Here is a 9889-nt window from a genome sequence, read left to right on the forward strand (position 1 = left end):
TGTCTGTGTCTTTGCTTAGTTTGATGATGTGAGACAGACTTGAGTTCTTCTTGAACATAAACCAGTAAGACCTCATTTTATTCTCATGAAATAACTTCATTAGGTCCAATGTGCTGCTTAGTCTGATTGGTACAAACCTCACTGATGTTTGGGTTGAGATCCTCTACAATCAGGTGATGAGTTTGGCATCCATCCATTAGTATGGAATGATGTGTTGTGTTTGTGTTAAGGTGTCTGCTGTTATGGATCAGTGTGAGGACAGAGAGGAGGGACTCTCTGCCTCTAAACCAGATCCATGTAAGGAATATGACGACCAAACCAAAGCTCACAGGTGAGATCTGGATCCTAATCCACAACTGTTCTTCATGTCAGAGTTCAGAGTCACTCTAGTCTCATCAGGAAAAGTCAAACATCTGGATGTGTTGTGTTGAAGGTCAGAGACACAGGAGAGGACAGACTGTCCTCCACCCAGCTGTGAGTCCATAAAGAGTAACTGGTCCAGGGATGAACCTATTGAATTTAAACAACAGAAAACACCTGAAACAAAGTAAGTGGACCCTTTTTATAATTGAGTTATTATCAGTATTACTTCATACATGATGAAATTTAAATGTTTTGTGTTTTTCTATCAACGTCACCAAACCAAGGGTGACGGCTTCATTCTGTTTCTGCACAAGTCTAATTCATAAGTCCTGTTGTCAGTAAACGTAATACACAAGATAAATTATTATGATCAAACTATATCCTTAAAATAATCCCCAAACTAAAGGAGCAATAACTAGGTTACACTAGTCAACCTGTACCACTGGTGTGGAAGCAAAGCAAACAGTAAACCTGATAAGTACCATCATTTCTCATACTTGACTGGAAATGAAAAGCTCCTAAATCCCAACAGTAAAAGTTCATGATATGATATAAATATTTATATTTTCTCTCCAGAGTTCAGGAAAGATTAGAGGTTCCCTGTGTGATTAGGGATTCTAGCTGTTCATGGATGTTGTTCATGTCAGTGTTTAAACTCACATTACTTCAGTTTCATCACTAACAGTCAAAGCTCTGTATGTGATATGTTAAAGGCCAGAGAATCCTACACCCAGCTGTGTGTCCTTCAAGAGTGACTGGTCCATGACTGAACGTATTACCTTTAAAGGACAACATTCTTCTGAAACAAAGTAAGTGGATAAACCTTATTTTATTTAATTTGTTATCAGTATTAGTTCATATATGATGAAACACAAATCAGCATCTCCAAATCTTAAGGCTAACTGCTTTATCTATTTCTGTGCCAATTTAGCTTCATAGGTATTGGAATTAGGTTTAAAGTATCGACTATTTTTTGAGCAGTCAATTAATCTTTTGGTTAACTAGTAAAATATGACATAACTTTTCCAAAAAAAATGTTTTTTAAACATAATGATCACATGTTTGACCTTGATATCAGTGAATAACAAACCCACTTCAAACTTTCAGATTTTTATTAAAGATGTTTTGTTTTTTCAGCATACATGTTTTAACTTAGGTGACTTGTGCTGATAGTTATGGTAAAGTCATGGTTATACCCTGTAGAGAGTCATCATTCATACTCACTTTAAACTAAAAGTCATGTCTATGTGAGAGGAAACACAGCAGACACAGAGAGAACGACCTCAGTTGATCCACTCACTAAGAGCGTGATGCTGTTTGACATTTACGTAGTTTAGTTGTCTAGTTTAGTCTATATGTGCAGAAACAATCTGCTGGAAAGCAGTTTTTAGCTCCTGTCTCTTTAAACCCCTCCTCCCTCTTCTTTCTGATTGGCTGACAGTGGTTAAAGGTAACTGTTTTTGGAGAGCAGTGTCTTCCTCCATCACACCATGGCTGTTAAGTAGATTCATCAACATTAACATTAGCCAATGTGAGAGAGGCCTTTAGCTGCTCAGAAGTTCCCCTGGGTTCGTTTGGGACCTCTCAGACTATTATGGAGTGATCTTTGTTGGTGGACCACTCCTGTGGAGGGGAACAGTCATCTTCAATCTGTCTGACTGTCGATTATTTGTGTGTTCCGAACTCCTTAGAGATGGTTTTGGACCCTTTTCCAGCCTGATGAGCAACAACAACTCTTTTTCTGAGCTCCTCAGAAAGCTCCAGTTGCTGTTGCAATCAAACACTTAGATAGATAGATAGTGTTGTTTATTTGTCGGTGATGATGAAGGAAAAAATCTCCGCTGACACCGTCTTTCTTGTATATAAAAAGGTTTATTACAAAGAAGTTCAGCATCTAAGTACAAGCATCCAGGATTGCTTGGAGAGGATTCAGTGCCAATTGAAGTCGCTCTCCTGATCTCCGTCCTAAACCCAACTTATATAGGGGAGTTGTTATTGTCTACAACTTAATGTATACCAGCTGGAACAGAGTTCACTTTTCACATAATGAGAAGCATAAGGAACTCCTCTTTCATGGGCATGCAACCTTTAACCTTAGACTCTTCAATCCTCTTACTCCAGACTCCAGGTTCTCATGGTCCTGACACTAATATAAACACTTGGCCATCTGGCCAACCGTTTGACTCCACAAGAATGAGATTGAACTCCAGATACCACAACAGATAGATAGATAGATAGATAGATAGATATCTTCTTTTTGTCCTTCCCCCAAGTGAGTGGTTGAACAGTTTGATAGCCCGGGGGACAAAGGAGTTCCTCAGTCTGTTGGTCCTGCACTTTGGGAGGAGCAGCCTCTTGCTGAAGGTGCTTTTCTGGCTGCTAATGGCAGTGTGCAGAGGGTGGGTGGCATTGTCCAGGATACCCAGACGTTTGTTCAGTGTCCTCCTCTCTTCTACGGTCGCTAGTGGGTCCAGCCTCCTGCCAACCAACAAGCCAGCCCGCCTGATCAGCTTCTCCAACCTGGAGAGGTCTGCTTTTGAGGTGCTTCCGCCCCAGCACACCACAGTGTAAGACAGAACACTGGTGACCACAGACTGATAGAAAATCCCCAGAAGCTTCTTGCAGATGTTGAAAGATCTTAGCCTCCTCACAAAGTACATCCTGCTCTGGGCCTTCTTGTACTTCCACAAACATATGTTGTGAAGATAAGACTGAGACAAATCCCTGATTTATTAAAACTAAATCAGGTCTCATCACAGCAACATTTTGTCACATTTAACTTCAAACAATGTTTAAAAAACTGGTGTGAATTTTTGAGAATCACTTTTTTGCACATTTACAAGAATATTTGTCAACTTAGAGATATTTTAAATATTTAAATCTAAATTCTAAATCTAAATCTAAATGTTAAATGTTAAATATAAATGCTAAATCTAAATCTAAATGTTAAATTTAAATCTTAAATCTAAATGTTAAATCTAAATCTAAATCTAAATCTTAAATCTAAATCTAAATCTTAAATCTAAATCTTAAATCTAAATGTTAAATCTAAATGTTAAATATAAATATAAATGTTAAATCTAAATCTAAATCTAAATCTTAAATCTAAATGTTAAATCTAAATCTAAATGTTAAATCTAAATCTAAATCTAAATCTAAATCTAAATGTTAAATCTAAGTCTAAATGTTAAATCTAAATATTTCGGGTGAAACTAAATATTTAGCTAATATGCAAATTCAAATGCCGCCTAGTGTACCGGGTGGAGGCGGGCGAACATGACAGATCAGTCAAAGTGAGCCCCCTTGTGGCTGGTTATAGTGGCTACAGGTCATAAGTCATAAGTCCCGCACCCTTCATAAAAGTGACACTAAAAACTCAAAGTACTCTTCAAATAAAGTTTCTCCAAAAGTGTTTGTTATTTTAGGTAGTTATTATCACGATAATCCACGTCCAAGAGTCCATTTCCCTGGATAAGATGGGTATTATTCGTTATTTGCCACTATAAACACACTCTGACCACCTCGAGCTTTTATTTTGCTACTTCCGGTTACTGGCATTTGAATTTGCATATTAGCTAAATATTTAGTTTCACCCGAAATATTTAGATTTAACATTTAGATTTAGATTTAACATTTAGATTTAACATTTAGATTTAACATTTAGATTTAAGATTTAGATTTAGATTTAACATTTAGAGTTAGATTTAACATTTAGATTTAAGATTTAGATTTAGATTTAGATTTAACATTTATATTTAGATTTAAGATTTAGATTTAGATTTAGATTTAGATTTAAGATTTAGATTTAAGATTTAGATTTAGGTTTAGATTTAGATTAAGATTTAACATTTAGATTTAAGATTTAGATTTAGATTTAGATTTAAATTTAACATTTAGATTTAGATTTAGATTTAGCATTTAGATTTAACATTTAGATTTAGCATTTAGATTTAAATATTTAAAATATCTCTAAGTTGACAAATATTCTTGTAAATGTGCAAAAAAGTGACTCTCAAAAATTCACACCAGTTTTTTAAACATTGTTTGAAGCTAAATGTGACAAAATGTTGCTGTTATTTTCAGCATGAGCCGCTTTACAAACGGCACCCCATACATGTCAGAGTTCAGAGTCACTCTAGTCTCATCAGGAAAAGTCAAACATCTGGATGTGTTGTGTTGAAGGTCAGAGACACAGGAGAGGACAGACTGTCCTACACCCAGCTGTGAGTCCATAAAGAGTAACTGGTCCAGGGATGAACCTATTGAGTTTAAAGAACGAAACTCATCTGAAACAAAGTGAGTGGACCCTTTTTATAATTGAGTTATTATCAGTATTACTTCATACATGATGAAATTGAAATGTTTTTTGTTTTTCTATCAACGTCACCAAACTAAGGCTGACGGCTTCATTCTGTTTCTGCACAAGTCTAATTCATAAGTCCTATTGTCAGTAAATGTAATACACAAGATAAATTATTATGATCAAACTATATCCTTAAAATAATCCCCAAACTAACTGGGTTCTCTTTGTCTACTTTCAGGACTTGTGTGAAAGTCTGCTTATGTTGTGAGTCATTTTTAGGTAGAAATGTAGAAAATTCTGTGGGGTACAAATACTTTTAGGCAGCACTGCATATTATGTTGTGTATGTATCAACATTCACCAAAACATAACACATCACATCTGAAGTATGTGTCACTATAAAATGATGTTATCCTTGATATCCCGTCCACAGAGTTCAGGAGATTTCGGATGATCCCAGGGTTCAGTCTCATCCAGAGCAGCAAACAGACCTGGACTCTATATTTACAGTATGTATATATACAAATCCATATGGATCACACTCATCTGGTTCCAATGTTAATAGGCTGTTTAAACAGAGAACTCCTATGTGTTAATTGTTGCTACAATTTTTGTCATTTTAAGTAGTTACCAAAACATGTTCAGGTTATAGTTTTATAATGAATATGGGTTTGAAGAGACTCTAGAGACAGGGTACAGGTACAGGGTACTGGACAGGTTGCCAGTCTATCACAGGACTAACACAGAGAGACAGACCTACATATTCACACCTACAGCCAATTTAGAATCACCAATGAACATAATGAGTATGTCTTTGGACGGTGGGAGGAAGCTGACACAGGGAGAACATGCAAACTCCACACAGAAAGGCCCAGTCGGCCCATGGATTCGAACCCGGAACCTTCTTGCTGTGAGGCAACAATGCTAACCACCACGCCAGTGTACCACCCTTAACAACTATAACCAAAATTAACCACATTACCAGGTAATTAAGGTTGTAGGAATTTGGAGTTTTTGACAGTGTAGAGGTTGCCAAAATTAATTATTGTGCAACATTAAACAGACAACAGTGATATTTTAAAAGATATTTATCAACAAAGAATAAAAGTAAAAACATACAATCTATCTACAGTGTACCTAAGATGTGCCTTTCGGCTTAGCTCTCTCTTCAAAACGACTGAACGGTTAAGCATCTGCCTGTCGATCTCCCGCTCCCTCCTGCCCTCACTCATTAACAAGACCCTGAGATACTTGAACTCCTCCACTTGAGGCATGACCTCCTCCCAGACCCGGAGTGGGCAATCCACCCTTTTCCGACTGAGGACCATGGCCTCAGACTTGGAGGTGCTGATCTTCATCCCAGCCACTTCACACTCTGCTGCGAACTGGAGGTCATTGTTCGATGAAGCTAAGAGGATTACGTCATCCACAAAAAGCAAGGACGAGATCCTCCGATCACCAAACCCGACACCCTCCCCCACCTGGCTGCACCTAGAAATTCTGTCCATAAAGATTATGGACAGAACCGGTGACAAAGGGCAGCACTGGTGGAATCCAACCCTCACTGGGAACAAGTCCGACGTACTACTGGCTACACGGACCAAACTCACACTCCTTTAGTACAGGGACTGAATGGCCTTTAGTAAGGGGCCATCCACCCCATGCTCCCGGAGCACCCACAGGATGCTTCTGGGGACATGGTCATAAGCCTTCTCCAGATCCACAAAACACATGTGAACTGGTTGGGCAAACTCCCATTTCCCCTCCAGCACCCTAGTGAGGGTAAAGAGCTGGTCCATGGTTCTACGTCCAGGACAAAAAACGCATTGTTCCTCCTCGATCTGAGGTTCAACAATCAACCGGACCCTCTTTTCCAGCACCCTGGCATAGACCTTTCCGGAGAGGTTGAGGAGTGTGATCCCCCTATCGTTGGAACACACCCTCTGCTCCCCTTTTTTAAAGATGGGGACCACCACCTCGGAATGCAACTCCAGAGGTACTGCTCCCGATGTCCACACAGAGACGTACCAGCCAGGACAGCCCTACAACATCCAGAGCCTTGAGATACCCAGGGCAGATCTCATCCGCTCCCAGAGCTCCTCCGCCGCGGAGTTGTTTCACTACCTCAGTGACTTCTGCCCCAGAGATTGGACGATCCAACCCAAGGCCCTCCGGCTCTGTTTCCTCTATGGAATACATGTTGGTGGGATTGAGGAGCTCCTCAAAGTATTCCTTCCACCGTCCGACGATATCCCCAGTTGATGTCAGCGGCTCACCAACCCCACTGAGAACAGTGTGAGCGAGTTGCCGCCTCCCCCCTGAGGCGCCGGACGGTTTGCCAGAACCTCTACCGAGCCGATCGATAGTCTTCTTCCATAGCCTCACCGAACTCCTCCCATGCACGAGTTTTTGCCTCAGCGACTGCCCTCCTTGCTGCGGACCGCCTAGCCATCCGGTACCGGTCAGCTGCTTCAGGCAACCCACAGACCAGCCATGCCCTGTAGGCCTCCTTCAGCCTGACGGCTCCCCTCACCTCCGGTGTCCACCAGCGGGTTCGGGGATTTCCGCCGCAACCAGCACCAGCGACCTTGCGGCCGCAACAGCCGCCTCCACAATGGCGGAGCGGAACATGACCCATTCGGACTAAATGCCCCCCACCACTCCTGAGACGTGGTTGAAGCTCAGCCAGAGGTGGGAGTTGAAGACCATCTTGACAGGTTCTTCCACCAGGCATTCCCAGCAGACCCTCACTACTCGTTTGGGCCTACCAGGTCTGCGTGGCGTCTTCCTCTGCCATCTGATCCAACTCACCACCAGGTGGTGATCAGTTGACAGCTCTGCTCCTCTCTTTACCCGAGTGTCGAGAACATATGGTTGCAGGTCAGATGATATGACTATAAAGTCAATCATCGACCTACAACCTAGGCTGTCATGGTGCCAAGAGCACCAATGAACAAGCTTAGGTTCGAACATGGTGTTAGTTATGGACAAACTGCGACTCGCACAGAAGTCCAATAACTGAGCACCGCTCGGGTTCAGATCAGGCAGGCCGTTCCTCCCAGTCACACCCCTCCAGGTCATGCTGTCATTGCCCACATGAGCGTTCCCAGTTGGGACTCCATCCAGCGTCCGTCCTAGGGCCAAAAAGGACGGCTACTCTGAACCGCTGTTCGGCACATATGCGCAGACCACAATCCGGACAAACAAACCTTTCATCCACCCGGGATAACCCCAACGTACAGGCAGATAGTCCAGGGGCAAGCAAAAAGCTCACTCCGGCCTTTCGCCTCTCACCCAGAGTCCAACCCCTCTCAAGGACTTGGGTTCCAGACCCGACGCTATGTGGAGAGGTAGTGTGAGACCGACTATATCTAGTCAATCTAGTTGATCTAGTCGATCTAGTCAATAGCGCTCAACCTCTTCCACAAGCTCCGGCTCCTTGACCGCCAGAGAGGTGACATTTCATGCCCCAAAAGCCAGCTTCCATAACTGAGGATCAGACCTCCAAGGCACATTGCACCGGACCCTTCATGCTCCTCCTGCGGGTGGTGGGCCTACAGGTAGGTGAGCCCATGTCTCCCTTGGGCACAGGCCCAGCCAACAGGTGCTCGCCCACGAGCCCCAGCCCCAGGCCTGGCCTCCGGGCCGGGTACACGGTCTCTTGATGTACTTCTTCATAAAGGGTCTTCTGTACCGTTCTTGGTCTGGCCCTTCTCCTAAGACCAGTCTGCCTTGGGAGACCCTACTAGGGGCAAATTGCCCCAGACAGCAAATCTCCTACAGTCATTAGGACACTCAAACTCCTCCACCACGATAAGGTGACGGTTCAAGGAGGAGCTCTCCCTTTGGTTATACAGGGACTGGATAGCTTACTACCTCAGTACCATCCCTGATACACCCCACACTTGCAGCGTCACCTGAGAACTTCTGAATAGGACATAACTCTGTGTTGTACTGAGGTGTACAGGGTGAATAGGACATGGGAGAGCACAGACCCCTGTGGTGCTCCAGTGCTTCTGATGATAGTTGCAGATGTGCAGTTCCCTAACCTGACATACTGAGGTCTCCCAGTGAATAGTCCCCTATCCAGGAAGTGAGTTGTGAGTCCACTCACATCTCTATTAGCTTGTCTCTCAGCAGAAGGGACTGGAAGTGCATTCAACACCCTTCGGTCTCCCTTTATAGATGGGTATCACACCTTGGTCTACCACTCCAAAGGTACTGTCCCAGACCTCCATGCAACACTGAATACATGAGTAAGGGCAAATGTTGTCCACTCCTGGCACCTTGCAACTGGGTTACTTATAAGGTACCTCAGCGACCTCTTCCAGGGATATGGACAAGGCTTTGTCCAAGTCCTTAGACTGTACCTTGTTCCTGGAGGACATAGTGTCAGGGTTCAACGGGTTCACAAGATCCTCATAGCGCTCTTTCCACTGCCCAACAACATCCCCAGTCCAGGTCAGCAGTTCTCCTCCCAGACAAAGCACAGCCTGAACTAAGTCCTGCTTTCCCTTCCTGAGCCGCCGTACTGTTTGCCACAACCTCTTCGGGGCCGATCAAAAGACCCTCTCCACAGTCTCTTCTAACCTCTCCTACACCAGAGTTTTTACTTCTGAGACCACAGAAGTAGCAGCCCGTCTGGCCTCACAGTACCTGCCTGCTGCTTCCGGGGAGTATCCTGAGCAAAACAGGCCAGAGATGCCTCTTTCTTCAGCTTGACAGCTTCCCTCGCCACTGGTGTACACCAGCGAGTTCGAAGGTTGCTGCCACGACAGACACCGACAACCTTCTGGCCACAACTCACACAAACTGTAGTCGAGGATTTGAACATAGCCCACTCAGATTCCATGTCCCCACCTCCCCTGGGATCATGAGGGGAGAAGTGAATAACATTGACCTTGATCTTGTGACAGTGATCATGATCATCTTCCAGAGGTGGGAGTTGAAGATCTCACTACTCTCACTGGTTGACTGCCACTGCAGGACATGCTGCTCCTATCTTTTGTGCAATGCGGTACAGTGGTGTAGTAGTTAGCACTGCTGAAGATTCTGGGTTCGTACATGCTGGTGGCTGGGGCCTTTCAGTGTGGCGTTTGCGTGTTCTTCCTCTGACTACCTGGGTTTTCTTCAGGTGCTCCAGTTTCCTCTTACAGTCTGACGACATGCTTGCTCTAAATTGGCTGAAGGTCCGGATGGTTGTTTTTATTCTGTGTTAGGCCTG

Source organism: Chelon labrosus, assembly GCF_963514085.1.
Source record: "Chelon labrosus genome assembly, chromosome: 14".
Lineage (NCBI taxonomy): Eukaryota > Metazoa > Chordata > Actinopteri > Mugiliformes > Mugilidae > Chelon > Chelon labrosus.